The 19,543-nt window shown below is 41.5% G+C and overlaps 1 pseudogene; it reads left to right on the forward strand.

Annotated features, from left to right (window-relative positions):
• The first annotated feature begins 6,706 nt into the window (after positions 1-6,706).
• Positions 6,707-19,543, forward strand: part of LOC118650639 — a 50,827-nt pseudogene continuing 37,990 nt past the window's right edge.

Below are 19,543 nucleotides of genomic sequence, written 5' to 3' on the forward strand. Positions count from 1 at the left end.
TAAGATTTCCTTGGCTTCTCACTCAAGCTTGGCCCCCACCTTTCTGCTACAGGGCTCTTTAGATTCTCCTAATCTCAGAACTCACTCTTTCTTTCGACCTTTTCTCGCAGATTGACCCATGTGAGCTATAAACTTGTCCCACCTCTCTCTTTACATCCTTCTTCCCAAGCCTGGCTCCCAGAAGGACTGACCTCAGACCATAGAATTCTATGAACTACTTGGTTGGCTATTACCTTGGAAATTTGGCATAAATATATGTAATAGATTTCCCAGTTCATTCAGTCTTGGGTGGGGTATAGAAGTCTATATGACCAAAAAGCTTCCCAGATAATCCTGATGCACCTCTAAGTTTGGGAGCTATGTTTTACATCACTGCCACATCAGTTTCCTAAATCATGGTTCCAATCATGACAAGTTCCTACTCAAAATATTTTTAATGTTCCTCCAGTGCCTGCAAATTAAGTTCAAAATCCCCAACCTGATATCTAAGAACACCATAATCGGTCCCCCCAAATCATTAACTTTTCTTTTCATTGTTCCCATGAATGTATCATTTACTCTAGCCAAACTCTTCCTAAGATATGACCCAGTTTTTCTAGCCTCTATCATTTGACAAATGCCTTGCCCACCATTTGGAATGCCATCCTCCTATCTTTATCAACTGTTGAAATCCTTCCTATCTTTTAAGAGTCAAATCAATCTCTACATCAGAGTTTTGCCTAATCTTCATCCTCCACCTTCACCCCAGATGGAATCTTCATTCATTTAATCAACAAGCATTTACTGAGAAGCAACCAAGTGCCTGGTGGCAAGGAAGGCACTGGTAATACAGTGCCTCATAAAATAGAGCCTTCTTGGAGCTTACAGCCTAGCAGACTTACGCCTTTGAACCTGTATAGCACTTGGTTCATACTTTTCTTATGACACTGACCTTGTATAAGTTATTTGTGTGCATGTCCCATGTCCTCCTTTAAACTGTAAATTCATCTACTGTGCCCTGCAGCATCTGCCGTAGGGCTATACACATTAATGGTGCTCATCGGAGTGTTATTGGACTGAATTAAATTCTTCCACAAGAATGAGCACAAAGTAGCTGCTCAATATTGATTGACATTAGGCACTTCAACTACTGAGGATTGTTCCCTGTAATAGATAACATATGCTTATGGATACCAAAGTGGAGCAAAACAACTAAATTGTTGTTAAACTTCTATGGATAAATGCTTTTCCCAAAATGTCCTCACTATTAGACTCTGAAGGTAGAATGCTTTGAACTACCCTTCAGAGGAAGGCACTGAAATAATTACAAACCCATGTATGATTTATCAGCCACATTGCTGAACCAAGATAAGAGAATATGAACAAGGTGCCCATGTCAGCTTAATTCTCAGGAATAACGCTGAAGTTTTCTTCCTTGAAGACCTCAAGCAAGGTAGGTTCAAGAAGAAATAATAGTAATAAAAAAGTCTTGGAGGTATGTGACTAGCCTCTAAATTCTGCAATAAATGTGCTTTGTTGAACATTAGTGTCAGCATGTCACAACGTCAGCTCATTTGATGTGGCATAACTCTTGTAAGTCTTCTTAAAATGTCAAAATACAGGCTACATAGCTCTTTTTTTTCTGTGGAGAAAATAGGAAATAGTAATAAATTTCTCTGCTATATGCAGGCTGCTGGACAGATCTGTTTTCTGGCTCCCAGGTGAGTTGTCAAGTGGTCATATCCCTGAGGAACAAGAAGTGGTGTTCTGTGGTTATCCAGTGATTGGTCTCTTGTGTTTACTTAAAGATTAAGAGGCAGAGTTCCCATGAAAGGCAGGGAATCAATGAAGGGAAAACCTGGGAAACCTCTCTGCTCAGAAGAAGGGTCTGCCTACACTGTGCTTCTGTGCCCATCATTATGTTGGGCAAATGACAGACACTCAGTACTTGCTGACAGGTGAATGCTGAATGATTCTTAGCTTCTTACTGCTGGAATGTACAGAGAATGGTTCAGATGCTAGAAAGACACCTTATAAATCGATGGAGCTCTTTCATGGGGGAATTCAAGTGACGGGGCTTCAGAAGAAGTCCAGAGAAACACAGTTCAACATATATTACCAACCTCTCTTCTCCAATCTTTTTAGAAATATCCTATCTAATAAAAGACAAAAAGGGTAATTGACCGTACCTTCGCTGCACTTCCCATTGGCTAATCAGGGTGATGTGCAAATTAACTGCCAAGAAAGATGGCGGTTAACCGCCAAAAAAGATGGCAGCTAACTTGCATACATAGGCTCAATGATGGGGAAAGACGGAAGAACGGTGATCAGAAACCCAGGTGGCAGGCAAGAGCCGGGTGTCAGGGCCGCCTTTGCCCTGCCCCCCAACCGTTGATCACAATCGGAGGTGCCGCCATGCCTGCAGCCCCATGATCTGCCATCGCGATCGGAGAGCCTGGCCGCAGGCAAGGCGGCACCTGGGCACTCCAGCACCTGACATGCAAAGGTCCGGGATAAAATGACTTTTCCCAACCACATCTGCAAATATCCTGGGGAAGGCATCACTGAAGAGTTCACAACAACTCTCTTACTTGGCAAGGAAGAAAACAGTTGGCAATGGAAACAATCCCTTACATCAATGTTAAGGTCCCTCTGAGTAAAAAAGAATATTTCCAATGTAAAGGCAGGAGCAGGCAAAAATAATAGGTTCTCATGACTTCCACTGAAGTTTGAGCATATGACAGTGTCAAAACAAACATACAAATTAAAACAGACAGTGGACATTCAAATGACCCGAATCAACTGTCACTGTTTGTCCCGATAGCAGCAATGCTTATGTGATAATATAGTTTAACAAACATACAAAACAAGTCACATGATAAGAGAGGTTCGGCTTCTAAAGTAAATTGAATATGTTCTTTAAAAATTCTCATGTCCTCCCCTCTGACTATAATTCTTAATTTTCCAATCAGAAAATTATCCCAGGTGATCCAATAACATGTTGAACTCCAGTAACCTAACTTATTTAAAAAAAACAAACATCCCCAACCATTTTTAAAATATATAAATTGATATTTTAGGGTTAAAATTATAGAAGATATTTAGATCCAAATATATTTTCTTTTTTTTTTTTTTTTTAATTTTTATTGCTTAAAGTATTACAAAGGGTATTACATATGTGTCCATTTTATCCAAATATATTTTCTGAATAGAAAATATTTCTGTTTTTGATTTTTAAAAAAATAAGCATAAAAAATATATAAGTGACACATTTTCCCAAGGAACTCTGAATTAGTACCTTTCTCTCTAACTTTCTTCAAATTAAGAGAGTCTATGGAGTTCCCTATACTGCACAAGTTTTAATAAAAGAAAATAAGACTTTCTAAGAGCATCAAATACATGTTTTCTTATTTACAAACATATATACTCTTCTTTCTCTCTCTCTCTGTCTTTCTCTCTCTATCTTTCTCTTTAAAATATATTCTTACTGATTCAGAGAGGAAGGGAGAGGGAGAGAGATAGAAACATCAATGATGAGAGAGAATCATTGATCGGCTGCCTCCTACACACCCCGTACTGGGGATCAAGCCCACAACCTGGGCATGTGGCCTGACCTGGAATCAAACTGTGACTTCCTGGTTCATAGGTCAATGCTAAACCACTGAGTCACACCGGCCGGGCTCAATTCTTATTTATAAATTCATTCCAAGGACATATACAGCTTGAAAAGCTTTAGAAGTAGTTTCAAAAAAGCTAGCTTTTAAGTAACAAGAAAACAGTTATAGAAGAAAGTTTAAATTAAAAGAAAAAAATTGTTTTAATTTATTCAAGAGTGAGAACATCCTCCATGAAAATGTGTACCTTGACTGTGGATGGCTGGGTGGCCTTATCACACCTTAGGAATTCAATACTAATAAAAGAGTAATATGCTAATTAGACTGGGAGACCTTCCAGGAGACCTTCCAGATGTTCTTCTGGACAAAGCCATGGTGGCGGGGCTGAGGTAGAGGTGGTTAGAGGCCAAGAGGGAAGGGCAGTTGTGGGTGATCAGGCTGGTTGGGGGTGGGGCTGTTGGGGGTAAGCAGACCAGCTTTTTACAATGAAAAGAAAGAGAGTTTCATCTCATTTCTCTCCCAGGGTAGATGTCTGTCAATAGAAGGTGGACATCAATAAAAGGAGGGGCTTGCACAATCAACCCAGAAAGTCAGCAATCTATGAATAATCCAGAACTGAGTATTTATCTCCTCTGCCACACACCCTCCCTCCCAGCCAGTGAGCAAGATAATTACTCTCAAGTCAAGGTAAGTGCCCCCCAGTCACAGTGGCTCAATGCTGACATACAAAGCATACAAATAATTCTCACTCTGGCATAAAAGTGACAACTTTCTTGGAAGAAAAGCAGATACTGTAAATTTCTCAAAGTCTTCCTGAAACATTTTTTAAAGTAATTTTTACTTCTTTAGAAAAAATGCATACATGGCAAACCATCTGTAATAAAAGGCCCATTCTATAAAATTTTACCTGGTCCTACTCATATCTGCAATCATAATCGTATTTACAGACAAATATATCTATACTAATAAAAGAGTAATATGCTAATTAGACTGGGAGACCTTCCAGGAGACCTTCCAGATGTTCTTCTGGACAAAGCCATGGTGGCGGGGCTGAGGTAGAGGTGGTTAGAGGCCAAGAGGGAAGGGCAGTTGTGGGTGATCAGGCTGGTTGGGGGTGGGGCTGTTGGGGGTAAGCAGACCAGCAGGGGGGCCAGTTGGGAGCAAGCAGGCCATCAGTGGGGGTCAGTTGGAGGTGATCAGGACAGCGGGGGGGGGGGGCAGTTTGGAGTGAGCAGGCCAGCAGGGGGACAGTTGGGGATGAGCAGGCCAGTGGGGAGGGAAAGTAGGGGCGAGCAGGCCAGCAGGAGGGCAGGGGGCAGTTGGGGGTGAGCAGGCCAGCAGGCAGAGTAGTTAGAGGCAATCAGGCAGGCAGGCAGGCAGGTAAGTGGTTAGGAGCCAGCAGTCCCGGATCGCAAGAGGGATGTCCGACTTCTGGTTTAGGCCCGATCCCTATAAACTGGCAGCAAGACATCTTTCAAGGGGTCCCAAGTTGGAGAGGGTGCAGGCCAGGCTGAGGAACACACCCTCCCCCGTGCACACTAGTATTATTATATTAACAGTTATAAGATTCTTGAGGAAGGATATACAGGGAAGGGCAAAAGTAGATTTCAAGTTGTTCATCTAGAAAATAATTAAATAATTAATAAGTAATAATATAAGAGTAAACTCTGTGTTTCACGTACTCCCAGCTCTGAACCTACTTTTGCTCCGGCCTATGTAGCTCATACATGCTGCGTTTCCTCCATAGCTCCTACATACCTCTGAGCACACTTGATTCATGCTTATTAACTGATCAAGAGTGGGAAGAAAACAGGCAAGAAGATCTTTTGATGTCAATGCAGATAGCAAACTCACAAGTCCCAAGAAAAAAATATGGCTTGGGCTTCCCGTTGGGCCTTGAGACACATCTGCTTCTGTCTGTCCAGCTTCCTCTTACTGATTCACACCTCTTCTTTGTCACTGCCAGGGAACTGGAAGAGTGCCTGGTGGAAAATAGAAACCGAACATACATTAGTATCCTTTCCCAGTCTTTTCTTCCACTTGCAGGATCTCTTCTGGAATAATAAGCCTATTGGCTGGCTCTATAGAAGTTGCTTGAAAGTACAGCAGGCCAGGCCACTTTCTGCCCCTTTATTAATATCTTATACTCTTTGGAATAACTAATAGGGAAATGTTGGGGGTTTTGTTTGTTTGTTTGTTTTGCCTTTTTTCTCCCCTCAAAGACCTAATGTCTCAGTCACAGAGAAGTCTCAGTCTGATGCTCTCAGGGTTGCATGCTTAAAGACATTCAAAGGCACATAAGCCTTTCTGAGAACATGTGTCTCTTTCAGAGTAGCCCAAAGTACATTTGATTGGCATTGTCAGCAAGAGTGAAAAGCCCTCGACAAGCCTGAAGGACACTCCATTTGGAACTGGTGTCCCAAGTCAAATCTTCAAAGTGGGCTATTTTTTTCAACCCATGCTCAGTGCCTCAACTTCCACACTAGCATCACACACCAAGACAGTAAAGGAGCTCACCAGATTTGGCAGGACTTATAAGGGCAGTGTGGCTTTGTTAAAAGACACTTGGATTAAAGGAAAGAGCAGACCTTGTTTACAAACCTTACAAGTCACTTGTTAACTATGTTAACTTATAACTCTCCTTCTTCAGAGTGAATGTGTCCTACAAACTCTCAGACTTTCCATTATGTGTTAATGAAACTGCTTTGAAATGCTGTCCATATATGAGGTAGGGGCTCTCCTGTGATATTCGGAGATGAAGCAGCAGTCCTGTCACTACCGAACTGTCTTCCTTCTTTCGCTCATTCAATCCACCAACAAATATGTTTTGAGCAACAAGGTGCCCAACTAGTGTTCTAGGTGTTGGGGACATAGAAGTAAATAAAATGAAGCCTTTGCCCTCATGAAACTTAAATGCCAGTGGAGAGAGACAAACAATAAGATAAGTGCTTAGAAATAAGCTGAAGCAGTGTTGGGAATAGGACCTGGTTTGGGTGGAAGAGTACGATATTACATGTAGGTGGAGCAAGGATGGCACTTTGCCGGGAGCTGGAAGAAGTGGGCCGTGTGTTTGCTACTTGACACAAAGCAGTGTAGTATGAGGGTGTTAGCTAATGGGCGTGCAGCAGTACCGCCTGGGGGCTTTTGCTGCGCGAGCAGCAATGTTGTATGAGGAGAAATGCTACCGAAACTGTACGAGTGTGAAAAAGGACGCGAACTTCTCAGCGTATGAGTCTGGAACAGCCTCCATCACAAAGTATCGCAAACTGAGTGGCTAAACCAACAGACATTTATTGTCTCAGTGCTGGAGGCTGGAAGTCCAAAATGTTCCGTCTGAGGGCTGTGGAGAAGACTGTGTCCCCTGCCTCGCTCCTCATTCCTGGTGGCTTTCTGGCAACCTGAGGCTTTCCTTGGCTTGTAAAAGCATCACCCCAATCTGCTTTCATCTGCACGTGGCACTCTCCCTGTATGTATCTGTGTCCACATTTCCCATTTTTATAAGGACGCCAGTTCTACTGGATCTGGGGCCCACCCTATTCCAGCATGATCTCATCTTAAGTAATCACATCTACAACAGCCCTATTTCCAAATAAGGTCACATTCTGCGGCGCTAGGGGTGAGGACTTCAGCACAGCCTAACGCGTTTGTGCTGCAAGCCACTCTGTATGCTTTCTGTGTCCAGGACCCCGGCTTTCTCCCGCTCCCCTCTTCCTTTCATTATACAGTGCAGCTTTCTACCTCGAGTTTAACAACCCCACACCCATGCCACAGTATGGCAGCACTCTGTATTCTGAGCCCTGCTGACTCGCCACCTTGCATTTCAGGCCTTGTGTTCTTCAAAGGAAGCAAGTTCCCTATCTTGGAAACATTCCAGATAATAAAAAGAAAAACCACAGAACAACTTGTTTGAAGGATCGTTTGATGACACACTCATCATTCCTACACCCGTGCCATCTTGGTTTGTGTCTTCTTACTTGCCGATCTTTCCTCTTGGCAAACTCCTTCGAACAAAGAGATTTCCTGCTCCCTAAGCTCAGCCCACCCTGGCAGAAGGTCCTGCATGCGGGCCATGCGTAGAAATGACCAGTGTAGCAAGCTTAATGAAGAGCACTTTTAATTCTATGGCCATCTCCACACCCTCCTCTCCATTTATATTTTCAACATATGGTTGGCTTTTGAATGTTGCTTTAATGTTTTCTCTTGTATTTAATTATTTAAAGATTTAATAGCAAACTGCTGAAAATCAATTGCACACTAGAGACACATTCCTTTGAATTCTCGCTCTTTTTTTCTGCTTCTGCATAAGACTTCATTTAAGCCGGTGAAAGCTAAAGGCACAAAGCAAAAGGGGAAGAGAACAGCCTGAATGCGTTCAGAAAAGGATATCTGTAGGTGAAATCAAACTCTCAACAATATCTGATAGGCATCTCTTATCAGCAATAGGCGGCAGTGATGACCAAGGAACCAAAACAAATAAGTTTAATTTCATTTTGTATCTTATAATACGAAGCCACTAGCTTACATGTCAAAGATTTTCTTCCTAAAATAAATTGTTTCTGAGATTGGTTCTGAGTGTTGGGGACAAGGAGAAGAAAGAATAAGTATTGCTTTGGGGATCTAGTCCTATTGACAGAAAAAGCAATTTTTTAAAATATCACTTTTAGAATCTTAAATAGTTTGTTGCTTAATATTTTATGATCTCCTTTCCTCATTTCTATTTATTATTTGTATAAGCTGATCCAGTTTGGAAGACATTAGCATATTCTACTGATAGAACAACCAACCCTACGGGACAGTGCTCCAGTACTGAGGATCCACCCAGAAGCAACACCCACTCTACCCCTGCCTTCATAGCCAGCTGCATGCACTCTTGGGGAACAGAGTGAACAAAAGGACAGCTATAATGCATGCGCTCTGATTTGGGAGGTATAGGGTACTATGGAAGCCCAGAGGGAAAGCATTTAACTCAGATTTGGAGAAAATGGAAAATGTTTCCCCGAAGAAGAGAACTATCACAAGACTTGAAAAACCAACAGGCGCACAGCAGATGGAGTGTGGGAAGGATAAATAATGGGCTTTATGGAGAAGGAACAACTACTTAGTCATTTTCTATCTGTGTACTTTAAATACGAGTTAGAAATTAAGTATTTTACAAATAACTCTGGAAACGCTTCTTGTATAGGCAAAGTCTCGGTGACTTTCTCTAGGAGAAGGCCCTCCCTAATTCTCGCCATGTGACTGGGTGGGATGCTCTATTTGCTTGCTCCATCTAACATTGCTAAGAAGAGAAACCCAACTCTGCATCTGCTGACCAGGGGGTTCCATGATCAGAACCGTTTAAACCAGGGGTGGGCAAACTTTTTGACTCGAAGGCCACAATGGGTTCTTAAACTGGACCGGAGGGCCGGAACAAAAGCATGGATGGAGTGTTTGTGTGAACTAATATAAATTCAAAGTAAACATCATTACATAAAAGGGTATGGTCTTTTTTTATTTTTTTATTTTTATTCATTTCAAACGGGCCGGATCCGGCCCGCGGGCAGTAGTTTGCCCACGGGTGGTTTAAACTCTTGGAGTCCAAAGCTTGGGACTGGCCAAAAGGCAGCCCAGAAACACTCCAAGAGTAGAATCAGGAGACCTCTCCAACTTTGAACTGAGGGTTCACATTCCTTGAAATTCTCCCTGTGCCAGATTCCTTAGGCCCTTACATTCCATTTCACACCTATTTAAAACTGTGGCACTTATTTGCTAAACAAAATTCAAAGCAATTAAAAGTATATATACCAAAAAATATCATATGCCATTATAATATTTTTCCAGAATATGTAAAGTTCCATTCAGTTAACATCCTTGTTTCAAGGAGCACATATTTATGAAATACATAGTTAGAATATTTTTAAAAGACAGTGAATAAATATAACTTTATTTTTAATTTTTTAAAAATTTTCAAAGGTGTTTCTCCAGGACTTCATTAATGAAAAAGCTAGTCATTATTTGTCATCCTGAACAGTGTGACAAATCTTACCACCCTATCTTATGATGCACCCATTTTTCTGCCAAAATGAAACCAAAGAAACACTTGGCTTTACAAAATGGAACATATGCTTTTCATAAACAATAACATGTATTCCAAAAAGATTTGTTGAGCAGCTACTACTTGCCAGGAACTGCCCTAAACAAATAAGCAAGAAAGACTTAAGACAATAAAACAGCAAGGTTCATAGTATTTTACTTGGGAGGAGAAAAATGAATAAATAAGTGAAACAAATTATACAGTGTATCAGGAAATGATAAGAACTGTCAGGAAAAATAAAGCAGCTTAAAGAGCAGAGAATGCTAGCATGGTGTTGCTATTTTAAACAGGATTATGAGAAGATGGTCCTTTAGCAAACATTTGAAGGAAAACAGAGAACAAGCCATGTGTTTATCTGCAGAAGTGCTCCAGGCCGAGGAAACACTTAATAGAAAGGCCTTGAGCTGTCCTGGCCCTTTCAAGGAGTTCCAAGGAGGTCAGTAGCTGGAGTGAAGGTAATTAGGGCCAGATCATGTGGGACTCTACACACCATAGAAGACCATCCAGCTCTTACTCTAAGACAGAAGCCCTTGAATGGTTTCGAGTAGAGGCAGGATATGCTCTGCTTTCTCTGTATTGAGGCTGCTGTATTGAGGATACTTGGTGGGGTGATAAGAGTGGACACAGAAACTGGTTTGGAGGCCATGGCAATAGGTCAGGCAAGAGATGTTAGAGGTCTGGCTGTGGTGGTTGAAGCAGGATTCAGAGGTCAGATTTAGGATTAATTTTTTTTTATTGTTGTCAGCGTTAATTTTAAAGGCAGATCCAATAGACTTTGCCCTTGGGTTGAAGGTGAGGTATAAGAGGAAAGATGTCAGGTGATTCCTAAAGTTTTGGCCTGAGCACCTGGAAGGACTGAGCTGCACTTCACTCAGATGGGTAGACATCGGATAGGACAGGTTTGGGTCCATTTTTCTTGAAAGAACACACAAAAAAATATGCTACGACACTTTCTCCTATCTCCTTAAAACTATGGTATAGATTTTCAAATTCTCAAATGTGATTTTGTCTGGTATAAATTGTCATAGATTCACAGAGTACCTTATCTGGGGAGCACTTACTGACAAACTTACCTGAATGGAAAAATGAAAAACAAAAACAAAACACCTCCTTTGACAAAAAGGATTATTTATTCTTTCTTTATTCATAAGTGCTAATTTTTTGCCACTTGCCATTGACATTTCTGGCTGAGCTGAAATGCAGACATTTCCCTAAACCCATTGATTTCCCTCATCACTTCCTTTGCCCTGGGTATTTCTAAAGTTTGCTGAGGCACAGCCTAGCCTAGCCTTGACTGGGACCTGAAAAAAAAGGCAGAGGTATAATCTCGCTGGCTCCATCTTGCCCTTTGACTTTAATTTTATTGTTCTCAGTTTTCACTAATCTTACACTCTTTGAAAAATAAATCCAAGTGACTCAAATCCACTAACAGTCTTTCTCCAATTCCTTTCCTTGATAATTCATTTTATGTTTATTAGTCTTTTTGTATGAAATAGCTTTGTCTGAACTATCCATTTACTTTCATTTCTCAAAATGTTAAAACATCTTTTTTTGTAGACTTCTATTATATTCATTTCATCAAACTCCATTATAAATCTGAAAATCAACATTCACATGATTATTGTCATCTTCAAATAGTACATGTTAACAAGGAGTTGATATGGTCTGTGATTTAGTACAGGGAAGCCTCTAGAACAAAATACAGCACGAAATAACAAAGAGGATCCTAGAAATTCCATCAAAGGGATGAGTTGCCTGGTGAAGCGATGTGTTTCCCCACCCATTAAAAGACTAACACAGTAAAAAGGAGTACTAAAGAATGGTTATTTGGTTGAGTAGAGGGTTAAATTATAAATATCACTACTTTAATTTTATAAATAATACACTTGAGTTTCATTTTTCTCAAAAAGTCACTGTAAAGAACATTTATATCATAGACCAGAACCTGGGAAATAAAATATATTTAATAATTAGTAGCTGTGCTGGTAATAGAAGTAGCAACAATAGTAATGAGTTGTAAAGGGGGGGCGGGGGAAGAGGGAGAAAGAAAAGAAAATATGAAAAGTAATAGAAAATTTAAAATGCCCTATAATACTGCCACACAGAGAAAAACACTCATATTTTTGATATATTCTTTGAGATGGATGAATGGATGGATGAGAGACAAAGAGGGATGGAGAGAGAAGGGAGGAAGAAGGAAAGCTTGAAGGAAGGAAGGAAAGATGAAAGGAAGGAGACATGGGTGACACACTTCGAAGGCTTTCTTTTTGCCTTAGTACTTGTGTGGTAAGTTGGTAAATACAGGGTTCTCAGTTCAAAACACTTTTTCTTCAGAACCTTGTAGACATTGTATCATTATATGTTAGCATTCTGTGTGGCAACTGAGCATTCTGCTGTTAATCTGACTCTTGCTTTTTGTAAGCGACTTTTTCTGTCCCTTAACTTACAGAATTTTCTCTCCACTTTTGCTCAGAAGTCTCACAGATACGTTCCTAGAGTTTACATAATAAATAATTGCTTAAATTAGGTAGAGTGGTTATAAACAGATAAATTATTACATTAAATGTACATGAGTAAGCCATTGAAAATAGTCATCTCCTCAACTTGCCACAAAAAGACAGGGAAGGAAATCTTTATGATGTCCATTGCACCTCCATTGTGTTGTGCAGAGAGGGGAGCTTTATAAAGAAGGCAGAATTTTATGGGAGCTCCAACCAGGGTGCTGAGAGTGGTCAGGGAGGAGACAAGATGAGAAGCACAGGGAGAATTAAATCTCAACTGCTCTCCTCAACCTTTCCTTACAGGAGATTCCTTCCCCGTCTTGCACCTTCTACACCTTCTACATTGATCATCTCTTCTCTTCTGTGAATTTCTTGCTTGACTTCATTTATCTGACTACAATCTGGCTTCCTACCTCAGCTTCCCTGATTTAGGTTCTTTTAATTGACTCCACCTCTAGCTAAATGCAATCCTGAGTCTGTGTTCCTTGATGCTGCCCTTCCAAGCTGTGTAGCACCACTTGTCCCAGTTGAATACATAAGAACTGGACACATTTGTATATATTTTTGCCTAACTTTTCTCAGTTACATATTTAACTCCAATAATATTAGTATAATAATTATCCTCAGCCTAGGGATAGTGGTAAGCTTACTGCATCACCATTTATTTTCAGAGTCTCCAAAAAGCATAAATAGTGCCTAATATGCAAAAGCCATGGTGACGATAAGCAAAGCAGAGTCAAAACACTGCCCCATCACCTTCCACACAAATTGAAAGAAGTGATAAGTATTTATGTACATTAACAAGCCAAAATAATTGAGGCTGCTTTTTTAGATTACATGTAACAAGTAAAGAGAGCAACAAAAATTATTGTAGCACTGTAAGGCAAAGAGCTTATGATGGAACAAATTTACACACTTTATTGTTAGTCATTCTAGCAGCTAGTGTAGCCAACCATTTCCTTATCTGAAGAAGAGGTGTTGCTCTGGGTCATTTTGAGGCATTGAGAGTAATGAGATGGAAAATATGTTCTGTGGATTTCCCCACATAGCAAAAAATTCTGCAGTGAAGTATTGCATTTGTAATTCAAGACTGAATCTGATTTATTGCTTATATTTGTGAAAAGGGGCCAGTTTGTGGGGATAAGTAGGATGCATGATATTAACAGTATCAAGTTAAAATAAGTGAGTGAAAATAATCATTGGAGATAAATTCACTCAATCAAACCATATGCAGTTTTTTCTGGCTTTATGGTGATCTAAATGTAGATATTTTTCAGACCTTAGAAAAAGGAATTCTGGAGAAGCAAACTGTGGCAGAAACTGGGCAGGCTTTCATAAAACCCATTTCTTCTTCTTTTAGAAGCACACCAAGGCTACACTTCCCAGGCACTTCTGCAAGGAGCCATAGCCTCATATTAGAATGTGCACATCACCACTTTCATTACATGTTCACAAAATTCTCCCATGTGTGATCATTCCCTTTCTTTCCCCCACCATCTGAGGGAATAGAGGAGAATGGAGACAGAAGATGAAAGGAGTCTGGATTTCCAAAGGTCATGAACTCACATTGAACTGTTGCCTTAGTAAGATTATGTTTCTATAGTGTTTAGCCACTGAGATTTGAGGATTTGCTTATTATAGCAGCTAGCATTAGCCTTACTTATTATACTTACTTACAAGTTACTGACTAGCCTTTCAAAATTAGAATTGGTAAAGGAATTCTGAATAAAGTTAATGATCATAGAAGTAGGCACATAGCTAAATAGATGGTGAAAGGTAAATCATATACCTGGAATGGCAAGCTTCTATAACAAACCTCTGTTAAGCTTAACTCTCCTGAATCTTCTCATCATATAAGACAGAGAGACACAATGATACCTCTTCAGAGACCATCATTCATCCCATGAACCCCAACCAGCGTCCTCACTACATGGTTTTCTCCATAGAACTAATCACTCATTCTTGTAAATTATCCTGGACTGTTATTTATTTTCTACAGCCCTCCCTCGTGAATGTCAGCTCTGTGAAAGAAGAAGCCTTTTTGGCCCTGTTATTTCTTGATATACAGCAACTTGAACACTTGATCTATTTTAGACACTCCATGAACAATTTCTGTTGAATGATTGAATGGCCTTTGATGTCTATGACTAAAAAGATCTTTTATTACCATTAGACTCTTCCTCCAGTCAACAAATGTTAATATCACTGAAAATAAGTATAAGATATTAGTCAGTGCCCTCAAGGGGCCTATTACCCAGGTGAAGAAACACATGATGGAGTGGAGCACTAAAAATGGTGAATGGCAATTGCTGAAGTTAAATACGGTGGCAGAATTCAAGTGTTTATGAAACTTCAGAGCAGAAGAAAGAGATTAAGAAAAACTTCATAGGAAAAGTATCTTGAGTTAAACTAAAGTGTCTGTAGAAATTGATAGCTTAGAGATACGCTCACCTGTGGTTCCAAGGTGGTGGAGGATGGGGTGGGAGTAGAGGCTCACAAGACATCTCCCAGAGTGGAGGGTGAAATTATTAGAACTTTTATTTGTATTCACTTTTTAAGTGTTTTAAAAATTAGTCTTTACTAATATTTACCACATTAATAATATATGTGCATAGTCTATCTAATAAAAGAGAAACATGGTAATTGGCGTACAACCGCTACCTTCCCATTGGCTAATCAGGGCGATATGCAAATTAACTGCCAACCAAGATGGCGGTTAATTTGCATACATAGGGGCAATGATGGGAGACCATAGGGGAAGGACCGTGATTGGAAACACGGGCGGCAGGCAAGAGCCGGGAGGCACTGCCCCTGGCCCTGGATCAGAGAACCGGCTGCCTTTGCCCACCCTCCTGCGGTGATCGGAGAAGCCAGAGGAGGGCAGGGAAGAGGCAGGCGACCGCCTCTTCCCTGGCAGCCCCTGCCAGGGATGAGCAACTGGAGATCCCACAGCAGGAAAGGGCGGCCTGCAGCCAGCCCCTGTGTGCACCTGCCCCTGGGTCGTAGCTGCGATCCCTGAGCAGGAAAGAGTGGCCTCTAGCCAGCCCCTGTGTGCACCTGCCCATGGGATCCCCCGGAGATCACGGAGCAGGAAAGGGCGGCCTCTAGCCAGACCCCGTGTGCGCCTGCCTGTGGGATCGCTGTGGCGATCACAGAGCAGGAAAGGGCGGCCTCTAGGCAGCCCCCATGTGCGCCTGCCCCTGGGTCACCACGGGGATCCCACAGCAGGAAAGGGCGGCCTGCAGCCAGCCCCCGTGTGCACCTGCCTGCCCATGGGATTGCTGATGCGATCCCACAGCAGGATAGGGCAGCCTGCAGCCAGCCCCCCTGTGCGCCTGCCCCTGGGTCGCCCTGGTGATCCCACAGCAGGAAAGGGGGGCCTGCAGCCAGCCCCCGTGTGTGCCTGCGGCAGTGATCAAAGAGCAGGAAAGGGCGGCCTGCAGCCAGCCCCCCTGTGCGCCTGCCCCTGGGTCGCCCTGGTGATCCCACAGCAGGAAAGGGCACCCCAACCTGGCCACAGCTCAAGGAGAAGTACAACATGCAGTGGAGGCCAGGAGCCTGAGAGATCAACAGAGAGGGGTGCCTGCTCCAAGCCTCCAAGGTGTGGCTGGGGGCAGGCCCCCAGCAGACACACACACACACACACACACACAACGCCTACTCTGAGCTTCCAATGTGGCTGGGAGCAGACCACCACTGGACACACACACACGGCAACTGCTCGGAGCCTATGTGGCACGGCTGGGGGCAGGCCCCAGCAGACACACACACACACACACACACACACACACACACACACACAGGACTCCTGCACCGAGCCTCTGCTACCAGACTGTGGCCATCAGTAGGACATCCACTGAGGGCTCCGGGACTGAGGGGCAGGCTTGGCTGAGGGGACCCCATCCCCCAGTGCACGAATTTCGTGCACCGGGCCTCTAGTAATTTATGAAAACAAACAATATGCACATATTATGGGAACATGTTCATAATCAGAAAGTTTTAAGATTATTTATGTAAAGAAAGCATTTTATTGAGGAGACAGGAACAAGGCATGAGGGCGGAAATGCAAAAAGGGACATAATTGTTTTCCAGCTTGGACGGCACAAAGGGGTGTATATAGGAGTGAAGTGTAAGTTAAGGTTAGAACAGACGGTTGTAGCCAAATTATGAGAAGCATTAAATACCAGCAGAAGCATTTGTACTTGATTGTTGACCCTTCCTCCACAACAAGTCCCTGTGTCCACTGTTTTTATCTCCGGGACTGCCTTCCCATGAGTTAGCCTCTTGATGACTGCAACACTTCCTAACTCATCTCCCTGTTTCCATGCTGACCTCATGGCCGTCTCCTCCCCACACAGTAGCCAATGTGCTATTTTAAAAACTTAAATGGGATAATTCTACTTCCATGCTCAAAAGCTTCTAGTGACACACCATTGCACTTAGAATAAAATCCAAATTTTTACTAGTTTCTTTACAATCTGTCCCCTGCCTACTTTTCCAGACTCATCCTATATCACTCCTGCACTCGGTCCCTATATTCAAGCACATCAGTCAATCTTTTTATTTCTCCGTATACAGGCAAACTCTTTCCTTCCTTAGCATTCTTGCACTAGCTACGCCCTCTGCTTGAAAGTTCCTCCCCATGCATGCATGCCTTACCCTGTCTCATCAGCCAGGCCTCATCTGTGCTAGGTACTTTCTTATATACAAAGCAGTAACGCTATCCTCCCACAACACAGTGAGGTAGGTAAAGTGAGACAGGGTCAATTTAGAGTTAAAGTGTATGTATGCATATATGTATTTACAGATATGTGCATTGATTAGTTTACAAACATGAGTCCATTTGATCCTGGTAGAAATAGGTTTATAGAGGGGAAATAGATTTATAGAGGGGGAAAAAATGGGGTTACAAAGATGTGGTTCTATTAAAGTCACACACAGATTGTAAGTGCTGAATCAAGGATTCAATTAATGTAATTTGGCTTCAAAATCTAGTGGTGTTTATATTCCTTATCCCATGAAGGAAAAACAGTTTCAAGAAAGTGAGGAGCCCAGTCAATGTTGCATAAGTGGTTAAGCATCAACCTATAAACCAGGAGGTCATGGCTCCATTCCTGGTCAGGGCATATGCCTGGGTTGCAGGCTTGATCCCCAGTAGGGGGTGTGCAGGAGGCAGCTGATCAATGATTCTCTCTCATCATTGTTGTTTCTATCTCTCTTTCCCTCTCCTTCAATCAATAAAATCATATTAAAAATAAAAAAGAATGTGCGAAAAGGCAATAGCATTTCTTAGAGCAGTGGTTCTCAACCTTCCTAATGCTGCAACCCTTTAATACTGTTCTTCATGTTATGGTAACCCCCAATCATAAAGTTATTTTCATTGCTACTTCATAACTGTAATTTTCTACTGTTATGAATTGTAATGTAAATATCTGATATGCAGGATGTATTTTCATTGTTACAAATTGAACATAATTAAAGCATAGTGATTAATCACAAAAACAATATGTAATTATATATGTGTTTTCCAATGGTCTTAGGCAACCCCTGTGAAAGGGTCGTTCAACCCCCAAAGGGGTCACAACCCACAGGTTGAGAACCGCTGTCTTAGAGAGTTTTCAACAACATATATCCATAATAATAAAAGGGTAATATGCTAATTAGACTGGGAGTCTTCTGGATGTCATTCTGGATGTCCTTCCCGATGAGCCTGGGACCGGAGGGAAGTGCCAGCAGCCAGGGGAAGGAAGGCCTACTCTTGCACGAATTTTCATGCATTGGGCCTCTAGTATGTAGGTATAGATATAGATGATAGATAGAGAGATAGAGATGAGAGAGAGAGAGAGAGAGAGAGAGATAAAGAGAGAGAGAGAGAGATGAGATATATAGAGATAAAGATAGAGATAGAGATAGATAGAGATAGAGATAGATAGAGATAGAGATAGATAGAGAGAGAGATAGAGATAGAGATAGAGATAGAGATAGAGATAGAGATAGAGATAGAGATAGAGATAGAGATGGAGATAGAGATAGAGATATAGAGATAGAGATATTAGGTGGTTAGGAGTGGACTCTGATAATATAATAATCAACCTGCATATTTGTTATATTAAAACATTCATTAAACTCCTAATATGTGTAAAGCACTAACTTAAGCTAAAAGGAGCATAAAGAATGGTTCTTTTCTAAGATGAAATTTTCAAAGAATAATGATGGCAACAGAAGTCAAATTAATTGAAGATAATATATAATGCTCTGAAGAAATAAAAAGAGCACATCCAGGTCAATTCTCTGAGAATTGGCAGTGAAAGGAGGAGAGATTGGTTGATAACAGAAGGAGCAGGTCAAATGAAGGTTATATTCAAGACTCAAGGCAACAAGCAATTAGGTAGATTTAAGCTTTTCTAGCATGACATTATTTTTCAAATTTTTTAGCCTATATTAACAAATTTGCATTTGCACCTCAGGCCTCCAGTTACTAGCATTTCAGTGGTGTCATCCAAATGACTTCTCTAAGGGCTCTTCCGGGAGCACATGTCAATACTGAAAGCTCAATATACAGGGAGATGTGATGTTGACTCATAGAAAATGTCCTTCCTTTCCAATGATGACTGATGTTTTTGCTGCCTTGAGTTGGCAGAATGACACATTGACCCAGAGCCCTCTAGGATTTGGCTGATCCTTGGGACTAAGATAAGAGATTTGGAATAACTCTGATGAGGGTAAAGGGCTTTGATAGCTACATGTCTGCTTTAGTGTACCCATTGGTACTCTAGAGACCTAAAAGTAGTAAAGCAACTTTCAAAAGACTGTTTACTTACTCCAGAAGAGGAAAAAGGCTCTTGAATGTAACTCAAGGTACATCACAATCAGATCTGAATTCAGTTTACAGTGGGTCCATCATTAACATTGTCTTAAATTAATGATATCATCCACGACTGCCAGATTGTTCAGGTTCTGCCTCTGAGGAACATTCCCCAAAAAGCTTAGCATATGCAAAAGTGGAGCATGGTCCCAAGAAATGAAGTAAATTTGAAAATTTTTTATAAATTTTCTATGAGAATGGATAAAAGCATGACAAAAAAGGAAGTTGAGCCTAAAAGCTGAGCCTAAAAGATATGCTGAAGGGATGAGTGCTATCAGTCTGGGTCTTGCTGTGAAGGCTTGGTGATGGGTGCTACTTCCTGATACTGGCCCAAAGCCTTCCGAGTCCAGCTTGTCTGACATTCCTATCAACATCTATTTCAGATCCCTCTTCTACTGTTCTATAAGGTTTCCTCCTGAGTATTTCACAGTTATGCTCAGGAAGCTCTAAAAGATTATCTGTCTTGAAAGAAAGTTGGTAAGAACTGCTATGATATATCCCAATGGAGTTT

The sequence above is a fragment of the Myotis myotis genome, unplaced genomic scaffold, assembly GCF_014108235.1.
Source record: "Myotis myotis isolate mMyoMyo1 unplaced genomic scaffold, mMyoMyo1.p scaffold_m19_p_3, whole genome shotgun sequence".
Taxonomy (NCBI): domain Eukaryota; kingdom Metazoa; phylum Chordata; class Mammalia; order Chiroptera; family Vespertilionidae; genus Myotis; species Myotis myotis.